At 47.8% G+C, this 15633-nt stretch overlaps 1 pseudogene; it reads right to left on the minus strand.

Moving 5' to 3' along the window:
• Positions 1-15331, minus strand: part of LOC149995345 (uncharacterized) — a 28038-nt pseudogene extending 12707 nt beyond the window's left edge.
• Positions 15332-15633: the final 302 nt, after the last annotated feature.

The following is a 15633-nucleotide window of genomic DNA, read 5'->3' on the forward strand; positions in this document are numbered from 1 at the left end:
GGAAGAGGAAGGAGTGCCTGGAAAAGGGGCGAGTGTTGAGCAAGCGGCATTGATCCCTCTAAGATCCCTCCCCCACATACAGCAAGACAACATAGTGAAATGGGTCGCCCTGTACTGATGAATAACTAAGGCCCCACCCCTTATGACGTAACAGGTGCCCAGGCTCTACCTGAGACACACAGGTAAACAAACACAGGAGCCTGTCAAGATGAAGAGACAGAGAAGTATGGCCCCAAAGAGAGACTGGATCAAGGTTCCAGTGGGAGAAATAAGCAAAGAGGAGATAGCCTGCCTAACAGATGAAGAGTTCAAAACGCTGGTGATAATGAGGCTCACAGACTTGACAGATATGCTTGAGTATGGCAAATGTAGAAGGGAAGAAGTGAAGACTAAGCTAAGTGAAACAAAGGAAAATCCACACAAACCAATGGTGAAGGGAAGGAAACTGGGGTTCAAATCAACGATTTGGAACATAAGGAACCTCTGGGACAACTTCAAACATACCAACATCAGAATCATAAGTGGGGCCAGAAGGAGAAGAGGAGGAACATGAAATTGAAATTAATGTCAAAAAATAATGAAGGAAAACTTCCCAAATTTTGTTAAGGAAATAGACATACAAGATCAGGAGGTACAGAGAGTACCAAACAAGCTATACCCAAAAGAGGATCACACCAAGACACATCATAATTAAAATGGCAAAGGTTCAAGATAAACAGAATCTTAAAAGCAGCAAAAGAAGAGAGTAACATACAAAGGGGTTCCTATAAGACTATCAGCTGATTTCCCACAAGAAGCTTTGCAGGCAAGAAGGCACTGGCAAGGAATAGTCAAAGTAATGAAAAGCAAGGGTGTACAACCAAGATTACTCTATCCAGCAGAGCTTTCATTTAGAATGGAGGGCCAGAGAAAGTGCTTCCCAGACAAGGTGAAGCTAAAGGAGTTCATCAGCACCAAGTCCTTATTATATGAAATGTTAAAGGGGCTTATTTAAGAAAAAGATGATCAAAACTATGAACATTAAAATGACAACAAACACAACTATCAACAACAAAATCTAAAAAATAAAAACAAAAACAAACTAAGCAGACAAACAGAACTGGAGCAGAGTCATAGGTATGGGAATCATTTGGCGGGTTATCAGCTGGGAGGTGAAAGGGGGAGAAATGGGAAAATGATGCAGGGATTATAAAGCATAATTGGTAGATACAAAATAGACAGGGGGAAGTTAAGAATAACATAGTAAAGGTTGAAGCCAAAGAACTTACCTGCATGACCCAAAGACATGAACTTAGGGGCCTGGGATTTTTGGAGAGAAAGAGGGTACCAGGAAGATGGGAACAAAGGAAGAAAGACTGGGACAACTGTAACAGCACAATCAATAAAATACACTTAAAAAAGGGTTAATTTACAGTTTCTCAGCGACATGCACACATCTTCCCAGGTCCCCACCTCAATGGAAGGGGAGTCAGATCACAGTGGCCCTCACTGGAGAAAGGGAGGAGAGGACTTTGGCCCCAAGTGCTAATAGGATGACATAGGTCAATGGAGTAGAACCAGAGTTCCAAGATGATGTAGGAGCAAGGGACATGTTGGAGGCCAGCTGACCCTCTATGACAGCAACAGAAATCAACCTGGACTTTTCAAACTCCTTTGCCCTGAAGTACAGCTTCCCAAATCACACTTTATGTCTGGTGTCCTCTGTGACCTTTGGGTCTCTTACCTGTGTCATCCGCTGTCCCATTCCCACCTACCTCAGTAGGCAGATATTGTCTTTTTCCTGCCAACATCCCAGCGCTAGTTCATTTGCTCCACAATAGTGACCAGGACTGCCTCAGGGTAAACACGACCCGTTTATAAAAGAAGTGTTAGTTTTGATAGAGATTCTCTCATTTACAATCCAGTTAGTGCTCAGGTAAGAAGACTGGTAGAATAATAACAATCTCCAATTTCCATCCTGAGAATAAGAATCTGAAGGCTCTCCCAAAAGATGTTAAACTAATAGAAGAACTCACCCTCACCCACAGAAACCAGGTTCCTGTAGTTCTCCAATATCACATCCACCTGCAATTTCTGCTGAGCTGGGTCCAGGCATTCCCACTCCTCCTGAGAGAAATCTACTGACACGTCCCTGAACATAAAAGGTCCCTGAAAAATAAGACACATTTATCAAGGGGCACCAAGGGTTAACAATGAAACCCAACGTGAAAACTGTTAGAAGTGGCTTGGACCTAGGAGACTACACTGGCTCATCTAGTAAGATCATTCTGACCCAGTAATGTTCTCTAATGTACTTTCTAACACTGAGAAATGAGTGACTCATATCCACAGTCCACTGGAGAGACTTTTCAGGAAAAAACCTTTTAAATGAAGGGACAGACATAGCCATATGGATTGTTCAGTGTTGTCTTCCTATCATTCATGATAAATTGTGTATATTTCTCAGCAGGAAAGGCATGGTGAGCTGGAAGTGTAAGTCCTTTCTCACTTTTAATTCAGACAACACAGAATTGCAGATTTTTAAAAATGTAGATTCTGATTCAGAAGTCCGGGGGATGCGGCCTGTGTTTCCACATCTTTAACAAGCTCACACTTTACTAGTGACATCATTGTCTCTGGTGCACCTGCCATACGTCTGGATAGCACAAATGAAAAACAGAAAATAATACATGTGTGATTTTGTGTTAAAAGACTTTTACAAAATTTAACTTCTCAAGGAATAAGAGATGTGAGCCACAATATTATTTGAAAACTTAGTGAAAGTAATCTTAGAACAACATTCTTACTCCTATAAGAATATGTTCTGAAACACAGAGTAAAACATAGACTGATATTTACTCCAAACTTGATCTAAAATGTTTCAAAAAAACAAAGGCAAGTAGACATAAAGAGACCTCAAGGACATTCATCAAGGTTTTCTTTAACTGAGAATGAGAACATTTTAAGAGAATAAGAACACTTAAATAGCTCAAGTGTTAACATTTTATGCACATAATAAATACACATATCAAAAGTAGGTACAGGGACTCCTGTGAGCCTGCGTCGAGGACCGGGAGTCCCTGTGCCCTTGCTCCCCATTCCCTTTGCTCCTATGGGCCCTTGAGTCAGCCTGGGAGTTGCCTCTCCCCTCTCCCCTTCTCCCTTTTCCCTTCCATAAACCCATTTCCTACTCACCCCCCCCAAATGAAAAGTGACAGAAAACAAAATTTTTATGTCAATGAAATTAAGATTATTTTGTGATTCTGTAAATCTCATAAATCTACTAGTGAATGATACTTTCTGTTTTAGGAAAACAATGAAAGAGGAATGCATGAAGTGATAAAAAATAAAATGAAGCTAGTGTTCATTAGTCTTTTATTTCTTTTAAAATTTTGGTGTATCATAAGTGGAGAGTTACATCTTAGAAATTTAACAGACTGCAACATACATTAATATGACACTTGTCAACTTTGTGACAACACAGGAAGTGATAATGTAAAGTATGTCTATTACGCGAGTGTGGAATATAAAGAAAATTTACAGGAATAAGACCTGATTGATTAAATCCTCCATATCAAAAGCCAATGATCTCTATGAAGTAAAAGTAGGATCTTCATTTTCCAAAGCAAACTAAAACTAAAAAGGGGAGGACTTCCAGATGAAATGCTTTTTTTTTTTTTTTCTTTCAAATCCCTCAATAATTCCCACCTAGACCTTTGTTAGTGATGGAGGGAAACTATTGACTATTGGTGATGATGACACCACATCAACCAAATGAAAATCAGCTGGACTGGGACAGAGGCTATCAGGTGACTGAGGCACATAGAAGGACTTGTAATAACTGCTGTGACATTACTGAAAATAAAAATAGGTAAGAAAAGAAATCATTGCCTTGGTTGGTGTGGCTCAGTAGATTAAGCCTTTGCCTGCAAACCCAAATGTCTTTGGTTCGAGTACCCTTCAGAGCACAGGCCAGGTGTGTGGGCCAGGTCTCTGGTTGGGGACGTGCAGGATGCAAACTATCCATGTTTCTGTCGCACATCAATGTATATCTCCTTCTTCTCCCTCCCTTCCTCTTACTAAAATATTTTTTTAATCTTTTAAAATATTTGAAAAGTAAAAATATCATTATGTGAAAATGTTCACAAATAAACAAATTTTGCAAATGTCAAAACACACGTGACTCCAATGTGTGGAACACAATACTGTAGTTCATTTAAATAGCAGGGGTTTTGTACCAAACTAATGAGCTGCTCACTTCAATCTACTCTTCTTTGTCAGAACTTGCTGAACCATCATAACCAGTAAAATGAGCATTTTCTACCCCTGCTCTACAGAGCTCATGCTGCAGCCACGTGGACATAAAACCTACATTTCACTTTTCACTGATACATGAGCCTCTGAGCCCATCCCAACAGGGATGCTGACATAGGTACCTTCCCAGGTACATCTGTCAGACAGGGGATGTTTTCAGTAGTGAAAAGTCATTAATTCAAGGTGGCAATTCTTTATGGCCTTCAGGAGATGGGATAAAGGGAACACAGAGAAGGCTCTGGGACAAAGGGGAGAAGTATGTAAACTGCTGACTGTGACAATCAAAAGAAAGGAAAAAAATAAGTAGACAAAAAAATCTCACCAGGCCACAACATTAGAAGCAGAGAAATACAGGTTGCAGGTTCTAAACCACTGATGTTTGGAAGAAAAGCAAACATAGCTGCTGACCCAGGACACATCGTTTACCTGAGAAGCAGCCATGGCGCCCTGGTCCTGCTCCTGCTCCTGGCTGTTTTCTCAGGCGATGATATCCTGAGGAGTCACACTGGCATGTTGAGAATGTGCCTTCAAAGGTGTCAGCACAACCGTTGAATCCGCTTCCAGCACACTGACAAGCAGAAGGACATGAAAATGCTGGAAAGTCACCCTCCCTGTCCGTTGTCACAGGAGAGTCAGGAACAGTAAGCTCCTACATGGAGACCACACTGGTAGTTTTTTTTTTTTTTCTTTCAGGTGCTATCACTCCCCACTAAGGACATCCACAAACTCAAAGAGCAATGAGAACGTGTGCAGCTCTCTGGAACCCCAGCCCAGCAGAGCCTCCTATGACCAAAGCCTGCTCCCCACTCTTACAAAGGCCTGCTGGCTTACCTTTCCTTCCCTGCTCCTTCCCTGCCACCCCAGAGACAGGCATTCTCCTTTCTTTCTATAAGTGCCAAGAGACCTCTTTTTGTCTCTATTTTTCCCTGAGTTCACTTCTTTTTACTGTGGAATTTTAAATAAAATTTTTGTTATAATAAAAATAAATGCATGCCCCAGTTGAAATACTCAGTTGATAGCAACATCATCCTGGACACCAAAACACAGTAGTTTCATTCACGGTCAGGATACTTACCTAGGTTGTTGGTTCTATTCCCCTCAGGGCGCATGTGAAAGGCAGCCCATCAGTATAACTCTTTCAGATGAATGTTCCTCTCTCTCTCTGTCCCTCTCTCTCTTCCTTTGTCTCCAATATCAATAAGCACATCCACAAATGAGGATTTTTTTTAACAATGCACCCCAAAGCACTCCTGCAAATCCCAGAGCTCACCTTAGGATGACCCAGAGCACTTCAGCAAACAAGGATGCTCCACCCACAGCACTTGTCCTACTCTGTGGAGGATGACATAGCTGATGTTGTTTCTGGTACCTTCCCAGGTGATTTAATAGGAACCTGAAAGAAAACAGTTTATCATTTATAAGCATGCAGATCCCTAGGGAATGAGGGCCCCACCCTATGTTATAATTCTGCTGGTCTGCACTGGGACCATGAAATGGCATCTTTATCTAGTTCCCACCTGGTGCCTGAGTTACTTCCCCAGAGTGGTTTTCTGTAGCACTGGGACACACATATCAGACCCAGAAGACCTCAGACCTCTAGGTAATGTGAGGACTTTGGGCAGAAACTTCTAAAAGGACAGACTCCATAGGCAGAATTTTTTATTTTCAGGAAATTACAGACTTATTTGAGAAACATAAAATCTTAAATGCAACTTAGATGCTGAAAGTTTAAAAAATAAGCTATGAAAACATGTCCATCGAATTATACAATGAAGCAATGGGCTTTCTGGGACCCACATTTCAGGTCAATCCAGTGCTTCCTTCAATATTTCAGAGAATGGACAAGAGGGACTTGAGGGGAACAGCTGCTCTGTGGCTCACACTCACTGATTCAACAAATCACATAACAGGAATGAAAAAGCTCCTGAATATTGGACGAACTCTTGAAACTACGTTCTGACTGCAGTAAGATTATAGACATTCTTATCGAGTGAAGAGTGAAATAGCCTAGTATTAGTATTAGTTTGCCCTGATTACTGTGGCTCAGTTGCTTTAGCAACATTCTGCAAACTGAAAGGTCACCTGTTGGATTCTGGTTCAGGGCACAAGCAGGTGTTGTGGGCCAGTTCCCCAGTTGCGGTGTGCTAGAGGCAACCGATTGATATTGCCTCACACATTGTTGTTTATTTCTTTTATTTTTTTAATATGCTTTATTGACTATGCTGTTACAGTTATCCCAATTTCTTTTCCCTTTATTCCCCTCCCTCCAGCGACCCCCCTCCCCCCGGTTGTCCTCCCGCCTTAGTCCATGCCCATTGGTTGTGCATATAGTTCTTCTCAACTTCTTCCTGTCTACTCCACTCCCTCCTACTATGCTTAATTCCTGTACCATCGCCCTCCCTTTCCCCGCTTCCCGCTCCCCGCTGACCTCCCCTCATTATGTTCCCCATACCTATAATTCTTTTCCCACTCTCGTTGCCTACTTAGTTTGCATTTGTTTCAGTTCCCTAGGTTCTGTTGTTGGTTGTTGTGATACAGTCTTTCATTTTAATGTTCAAAGTTTTGATCCTCTTTCTCCTAAACAAGTCCTTTTAACATTTCATATAACAGTGGTTTAGATCTGATAAACTCCTTCAGTTTTCCTTTGTCCTGGAAGCACTTTCTCTGCCCTTCTATTTTGAATGACAGCTTCACTAGATAGAGTCTAACGGGCGGCGGCTAACGGTCCAGGGAGGCGGCAGAAGCGGCAGGAACCGCTAGGCGGAGAGAGACCAGGACCTACTGCTATGCATGAAGGTGGTGTGAGAAAAGGTATAATCTTGGACGGAAAACGAAAACTCGGGCAGAGGAAACGGCGGCAGGCGCCCTGCCTGAAAAATCCGGACAAAAGGCGCGGACCTCCGTCCCCGCCGGTTGGCCGCCGGGGTCCTGGCACTGCCGCCCTAATCTGTGCCCTGCCCTGGCATCCCTCCTACGCTTACCCCTTTCCCATGCCTTCTTGCAGTTACGCAGATTATGAAGAAAGGAAGGCAGAAGCCACAGATAAATAGGAATACGATTTGGATAAGGCAGGCAAGGAAAGTGGGAAGGGAACTCTGTGCACTTTGGAATCACCTATGCCCTCTCGGGCCAGGAGACCTCATACAACCACCACCTTGACTCCTGAGAGCTGATCAAGCCCAAGCCTTCCACCCATCCCCCTCTGATCAGAATCAGGGAATCAGGTCCTGGAAGGGGCAGGTGGCTCAGACACCAAGTGGGCCATCTCTACTCCTGTAAAGGAGGAAAGAGGAAGGACATCTCTAAAATCAGAGAAGGAAAACTCTGACTCCAAAAAACCTCCGCTGCCTTGCGGCATACCTCTTCAGGGGAAAGGCTAAGGGAGTAAACCCCGACAGAAAATCCGGAGCCGGAGTCCCTAAGGCGGTTTGACATTGTAGTCAACACCGGCAACTCCTGCGGCGCACCTGAAGCCAAGCTGTATTGACTTTGTCTTTCCCTTGGACCCTTCAGCTGCGAAGAGAGGGGGTGTCTGCTGCATGGGCAACAGCAGACCCTCCATATCACCCTGCCCAGGCTCTGTAGCTTCAGTTTCACTGGAGAGGACACTCCAGCGTCATCGCAAGATGTCGACTCAACACGGGAGGAGACAGATACCGGTTATAAGCTCATCCGATTGGCGAAGGAAACGAGCGCCAGGGGTCTCCTCTGACGGTGGGAGAGGTCATCGCACCTCACTGGACAGCTACCGCCCGCCTCAAGCTGGGCAGCCCCAGCCAATTAGGTGCCGTCTCGCCATGGCTCGCCTGCCCCACTGGGTGCGTGGGGATCAGAGAGGCGCCTCTCGAAAAGTGGGCCACAAAACACCCGCACCAGTTAATTCCAAGCAAACAACAAGAAAGAAGCCTCCGGCTCTTCGCCTCGCTAGCTGGAACATCAGGACCATGTGCCCCGGACTTACTGCAGACCTTCCGTGGATCAAGGGTGCCAGGAAAACCGCTGTCATCGATAGGGAACTGGCACGACTAAACATCGACATTGCGGCTCTACAGGAGACCCGGTTGGCCGACAACGGAACTATCAGAGAAACCAACTACACCTTCTACTGGCAAGGGAAGTCTCCGGACCAACCAAGACAGCACGGTGTTGGGTTCGCTGTGAAGAACATGCTTGTTAACTCCATAGAGCCACCCACAGGAGGCACAGAGAGATTACTTACCCTCCGATTGTCAACAACTTTCGGCCCAGTCAGCATTCTTAGCGCGTACGCCCCAACCCTCTGCGCCACCATCGAAGAGAAAGAACAGTTCTACCATGCACTGGACGAAGCGTTATCCAAGATCCCCAGAAGTAACGCTCTCTATCTCCTTGGAGACTTCAACGCAAGAGTAGGAGCCGACCACATGGCCTGGCCCACCTGCCTTGGAAACTTTGGGAGAGGAAAGATCAATGAGAATGGTCAGCGACTGCTTGAGCTTTCGTGTCACCACGGCCTGTGCGTGACAAACACATTCTTCAAGTGCAAAGAGATCCACCAGGTGTCATGGAGGCACCCCCGCTCCCGCCATTGGCACCAGCTTGACCTCGTCATCACCAGAAGAACGGATATTGGCAGCACCCTCCTCACCCGCAGCTACCACAGTGCAGACTGCGACACGGACCATGCCCTCGTGGTAAGCAAGGTGCGCATAATGCCGAAGAGGTTGCACCACTCCAAGATGAAGGGTCGCCCACGCATCAACACCAGTTGTGCCAGCAACCCAGTTAAGACCCAGCAATTCATCAACAAGATGGAAGATGCACTCGGCGAGGGAGTGGCGGCAGATGACATTATCGAATCCAATTGGCCACGTCTCCACGACGCCATATACAACTCCGCCATTATTGCTTACGGGAAGAAAGAGCGGAAGAACGCTGACTGGTACGAGGCTCACTGGGAAGAAATGGAACCCGTGATCGAGGCTAAGAGGAAGGCCCTACTGGCTTACAAGGCCACGCCCACTCCCAGTACACTTCAAGCTCTACGGGCTGCCAGGAACAAAGTCCAGAAGACCGCCCGCCACTGTGCCAACACCTATTGGCTAAACCTGTGCAGAAGCATTCAGGAAGCCGCCGATATAGGCAACGCACGAGGAATGTATGAGGGTATCAAGAAGGCAACAGGCCCAATCCCCTCCAAGATCGCCCCCCTTAAGTCCAAGACAGGTGAAGTCATCACTGACCAGGAACAGCAAATGCGGCGGTGGACCGAGCACTACCTCAAGCTGTACGCAACGAAGAACACCGTAACAGACACTGCTCTTAACGCCATCCCAGACCTACCAGTCATGGAGGAGCTAGACACCCCACCTACTGCGGCAGAGCTCAGCAAAGCCATCGACCGCCTCGCTTGCGGGAAAGCACCAGGAAGCGACGGAATCCCTCCAGAAATCCTAAAGAGCGGGAAACCAGTCCTGCTACAGCCGCTCCACCATCTACTCTGTCGCTGCTGGAAGGAGGGTTACATCCCCCAGGATATGAGAGATGCCAACATTATCACCATGTACAAGAACAAAGGAGACCGCAGCGACTGCAACAACTACCGGGGCATCTCTCTCCTCAGCGTCGTCGGCAAAGTATTCGCCCGGGTCGCTCTTGCCCGCCTGCAGACCCTTGCTTCCCGCGTCTACCCAGAGTCCCAGTGTGGCTTCAGAGCTGGCCGATCAACAGTGGACATGATCTTCTCCCTACGCCAGCTGCAGGAGAAGTGTCACGAGCAGCATAAACCACTCTACCTCGCCTTTATCGACCTTACGAAGGCGTTTGATCTGGTCAGTCGAAGCGGTCTCTTCAGCTTGCTACGGAAGATTGGCTGTCCACCACATCTGCTTGCTGTGGTCATGTAATTTCACGACAACATGCACAGCACGGTGTCCTATAACAGCGCAACCTCTGAGGCCTTCCCAGTCAGCAGCGGAGTAAAGCAGGGCTGCGTCCTCGCGCCTACGCTCTTCGGAATCTTCTTCTCCATGCTCCTCCAATACGCCTTTAAGGACTGCAGCGAGGGTGTCTTCATTCACACCAGATCCGATGGCAAGCTCTACAACCTGGCCCATCTACGAGCCAAGAACAAAGTCAAAGAGGTGCTCATCCGTGAGATGCTCTTCGCCGACGACGCAGCTTTGACATCACACTCCGAAGAGGGACTCCAGCAGCTAGTCACTTGCCTTTCCCACACATGCAAGGAGTTCAGACTAGCCATCAGCCTGACGAAGACGAATGTTATGGCTCAAGGCACGGGGACTCCCCCATGCATCACCATCGACGGGTACACCCTGGAGGTTGTCAACGACTTCACTTACCTCGGGTCCACCATCTCGAGCTCTCTGTCAGTCGACTTGGAGGTCAACCGGAGAATCGCCAGGGCAGCCACAGTTATGGCCAGACTGAACCGGCGAGCGTGGAACAATTCCAGCCTCACTGAGAAAACCAGACTGCGCATCTACCAAGCCTGCGTACTCAGCACTCTCCTCTATGGCAGCGAGACGTGGACCACCTACGCAAGGCACGAAAGGAAACTCAACAGCTTCCACATGAGGTGCCTGCGACGCGTCCTGCATGTCGCCTGGCAGGATAAGGTCCCCAACACCGAGGTGCTGAAGCGAGCCAATATGAGCAGTTTGCATGCAGTTCTTAGCGAGAGACGCCTCAGGTGGCTCGGCCATGTCAAAAGAATGGATGCAGGTCGTATCCCCAAAGACCTCCTCTACGGCGAGCTAGCAGAAGGCAAGAGGATGACAGGGCGCCCAAAACTGCGGTTCAAAGACATCTGCAAAAAGGACATGACACAATGCTCCATCAATCTCAACACATGGGAAGTTCAAGCAGACGACCGCCTAGCCTGGAGGCTCGCGGTCAGGCAAGGTACGTCACGTGCAGAGGCTGCGCGCAACGAGGAGGCGGTCCAGAAAAGATCGAGGCGGAAGCAGCATCAACAGCAGCAACAACGGCCATCTGCCTTCACCTGTAACAAGTGTGGCAGGGATTGTCACTCCCGAGTCGGATTGCACAGCCATTCTCGGCGGTGCAGATAGACTCTCAGGAAGCTACGCCATCGTCTCTCGAGACGGACGGCTGCCGACGATGACGACGAGATTTTTGCTTTTCATTCCTTTGAATATTTCTTGCCACTCCCTTCTTGCCTGCAGTGTTTCTTTTGAGAAATCAGCTGATAGTCTTATTGGGACCCCTTTGTATGTAATTCTCTTCTCTCTTGCTGCTTTTAAGATTTTCTCTTTATCCTTAATTTTTGACATTTTGATTATAATGTCTTGGTGTGGTTCTCCCTGGGTCCAGTTTATTTGGAACTCTCTGTGCTTCCTGGACCTATAAGCCTATTTCCTTCCCCAAGTTAGGGAAGTACTGCTTCATTATTTTTTCACATAATTTTTCAACTTCTAGTTCTTCTTCTTCACCTTCTGGCAACCCTATGATTCAGAGGTTGGCCTGCTTATAGCTGTCCCATAGGCTTCTGATCCTCTCCTCATTCTCCTCACTTTTCATTTCATCTTTCTGCACTGGTTGACTGTTTGTTCCTTCTCTATGTTCCGATTTGTTGATTTGATCCCTGGTTTTCTTTCCCCCACCACTAGTTTCGTATGTATTTTCATTCATTTAAGTAGGACTGGCCTTCATTCCTTCCCTGTCTTGTTTAAGATCTGCTGTTAGGTCTGTTAGCATTCATATAACCAAAGCTCTGAACTGTGCCTCAGAAAGATTTCCTATCTGCTGTCCCGTTAAATCAGATATTTGCTGGCTGGTCAGCTGTGTCACTGGGATCTCTATTGTGATCTGTGCCATCCTGACAGTTTTGTGTTTAGCTTTGCTTCCTGGGCGGGGCTGTCATACCTCCTACGCTATAGGGGGCAGGGCCCCGTGCACTGGTCAGTACCAGGCGATCTTCCCACCACACTGCAGTGCTTGTGCGGGGGCGGGGGTCCAAGGTGGATTCCTGTCGTTCACTCTCCACTCAGAAACAGGAAGCCTCCTCCTCTGTTCCCATGTCCTCTGGCCCTCACAGTCTGAGACAATGGGGTCGGCCTTCCCCGGCATTGGAATCGCAAGATGACAGGTCTGGTCTGTAGCCAGAGGTGCTCCCCAGGTGATTCTCACCTCCCCTTAAATACAGGTGTCTGTGCTTATCCCTGTCCTGCCGCCGTCACCGTAGCTGCCGCCGCCAGCACAGCTTGACCTCTCCGCCCCATCTTCGCCCCTCCTACCAGTCTGGATGAGCACCACTTCTTTATAACTTCATACATTGGACTTCCATGTAGCTTTATTTTCTGGAATTTCTGGTTATTTCTGGTTTTGCGGTAGTTGTATTCTTTCTTAGTTGTGAAGGGAGATGGAGCGTGTCAGTCTAGGCCTCTATCTTGGCCGGAAGTCTCACTTTGATGTTTCTCTCCCTCTCTCCACCCATTTTGTGCCTTGAAAAGAAAATAATATATAAAATCTTTTAAAACATAGATATCAACAATGCATACTTTATTTATTTTTTTAAGATCAGATTTATTTATTTTTAGAGAGAAGGGAAGGGAGGGAGAGGGAGGAGAAAACATCAATGTGTAGTTGCCTCTTGCACAACCCCAACTGGGACATGTCCAACAACCTAGGATGTGCCCTGATTGACAATCCACCCTATGACCCTTTGGTTCACAGTCTGGCGCTCAATCCACTGAGCCACAGCAGCCAGGGCAGCAATGCTTATTTTGAAAGTTAATGACTATTTACAGAAAACTTACTCAACAGACTAAGGTTTATCTCAATATTTAAAAAAAAATGCAATGGGAGAGGTAGAAGGAAAAAAGTAAATACAACAGAGAGGGGGAAAAAAGATCCAATGGTTTTACTAATCTTGGGAAAATCATCATGTGGTAACCAACTCTGTTACTTCTGTTCCAGGTTACCTCCCTCTTGCCATCCCAGGAAATAAGAAGGGATCCATGACTGGCAGACAAGGCGCTTCCCTCTGAGTGAATGAGGTTTGCAGTTGGACACATAGTTATAAAATTCACAAGCCTTATAAATTGAAGATTTGTAATTCTCATTCAAATGTATTTAAGAGGAACAATTCAGCAAATGTTCAATACTGATAGATGATAAACCATAAGCTGATATGTCACAACTTAATCATCCACCTCTGGGTTCCCCTTCTTTCTGTTACCTTGTATTTCTGTGTATGGATGTGTTTCTGTTTCTTCCCTCTTTCTCTGCACTTTAGTTGTTACCTTTGTTTCCCCTTCCCTGTGCCCTGCTCTTTCTCCCCTTTACTCTGTTCCCGTCCGGACACCTGTTCCATGAAACAGCTGAACCATGTTTCACCTTCACTTGCTCTTTCTCCCTGATCTTCCTCATTGCTCCCATCTCCATACACGTCTGCGTCCCTCCCGCCCCCGCCTGTGTCCCCTCTGTGGCCCCTGAGAGTCTTCCCGTCACCGCACCCCTAAGCTGGCTGACCCTCAGCGGTGTTGACCCGTGACCCCAAACCCCGTTCCCGCCCATGCTCTCGCGCCCCCAAACCCCTCAGAACCCCTCCCTCCGTCTGAGCGCCTCGCCCTGTGCTGCCCCCATCTGCTCACAGGCCCCCGCCCCGTCAGTTCCCTGCGTCTCCCCGGGGCCCTTCCGTCTCCCCGGCATCTCTCCTGCCCTCCTCCCCGGCTACCCCCACCCCAGTGACCCCTCCCTCCCACAGCGCTGCCCCGTCCCTCCCCCACCCCCAGCGTTGCCGTCTCCCACGGCCCCTCACCGGCCTCTCCTCCCTCTCACGGCCAGTCTCCCTCACCCTGTGTCCCGATCCCCTCACAGCCTCGTCCCACCGCCGTCCCGCGGGCCCCTCGCCCTCACCGCCTCCACAAAGGCCCTCCCGCGGGGGGCAGGTCGCCTCTTCTGGGGACACCGGGTACTTCCCTAGGTCCCGCCCCACGGAAAGTTTCGGTCTCTTATTAAATGGAGGAGGGGGAGGTCTCCCGTGGGAGGGACTGCAGATCCCCAGGCCATGGTGCAATTCGGGCTTTGAGCCCAGAGAGAGAAGGCCAGCGGTTGGGGGTGAAAGTGGGGTGGGAGTAGGGAGCGGAGGGGAGTGTAACTGGGGACGGGCGCAAACGAACGCAGAGCGTCCATGCGTCAGGGTCTCACAAGGACCCCGGACTCACCGCTGCTGGAGGCGCTGCAGCAGGGACTTCAACGTCTGCAGTGACCCTCAGCCTTTTCCGGCTCAGGAATGAGGACTTGGAAAATCAAGTTTCGACCGGGAAAACCCAAACTAGGAAAAACGTCGTGACCCCCGTTTCTCCAGTCTCTTCCTCTGTAGGAGACTGCGCATACAGTCAATGAGCCTGAGCTGAGTGGTTCTATAATGAGGGTGGGGGCGGGGCGGAGGTCGGAGGGCCCTTGGAAAGGCCCAGGGCTGCCCTGAGATGAGGAACCTAACAGGAGAGGGGAGGACTCAATGTCATGGTTTGCGCTGGATCGCCTCGGTTATAGACCCACTTTGGTCATTGCTTTTGATGTATGCGCATAATTACTAAAATTTGTAAGATTTTTTCCTCAAAATTAATATCTTGGTGACCGTCCAACGATTAAATTTTAGGTAATATCTTTCCCATAGAATGTGTGAGGAAGAGAATGAGTGCCACCTTGTGGACCTGCCTGGGGAGGGGCTTGATCTGTGAGAAACTGATCATGCATCTCACCTGAATGGATGGCCGGAGTGAGAGCTTTTGCTCACCGCCACTACAGTGAGGGCAGGATCCAGCTAGGGGTGTGTGAGGTGCAGGAGATAGATTCTGAACGCGGCCAGGGACTGACAAGAGGCCACGAGAGGGCACTGGCAATTAGCGAGGAAATGAGTACCACCCTGTGGACCTGCCTGGGGAGTGGCTTGAACTTCAATGCACTTTGCCTCCAAAGTGTCTTTTCCAGGGTTAAATATGCTGGTATCGAAACTGGAAAAGTCAGCGTTCAGGCTGTCACCAGGTATTGGTGACAGGTATTGAATCATTATGGGCGCTTTATTTAGATGGCCAACAATCTTATGAAGATGGCAGGATATGTATCCTAAAAGACCCTCTTGCATTTCATTTTAAGCCAGCTGTTTTTATGAGAAAAGCTGTAGGTATAATGTTTGAAATTGGGTGGGGTGGGGTGGGAGGGATGTAGATAAAGGTTTGGGGTTAATAGGAAAGATTAATGCAATAAAAACTGCAGTCAGGCAATCTCCCTAGTCTCCATTCACCTGTTGATAGGTGATTCTTTACGTCCTGTGCAGCAGGATGTCTCTCCCTGGAGCACAATGGCTCAGAT

Source organism: Furipterus horrens, unplaced genomic scaffold (assembly GCF_987537825.1).
Source record: "Furipterus horrens unplaced genomic scaffold, mFurHor1.1.pri manual_scaffold_13, whole genome shotgun sequence".
Taxonomy (NCBI): domain Eukaryota; kingdom Metazoa; phylum Chordata; class Mammalia; order Chiroptera; family Furipteridae; genus Furipterus; species Furipterus horrens.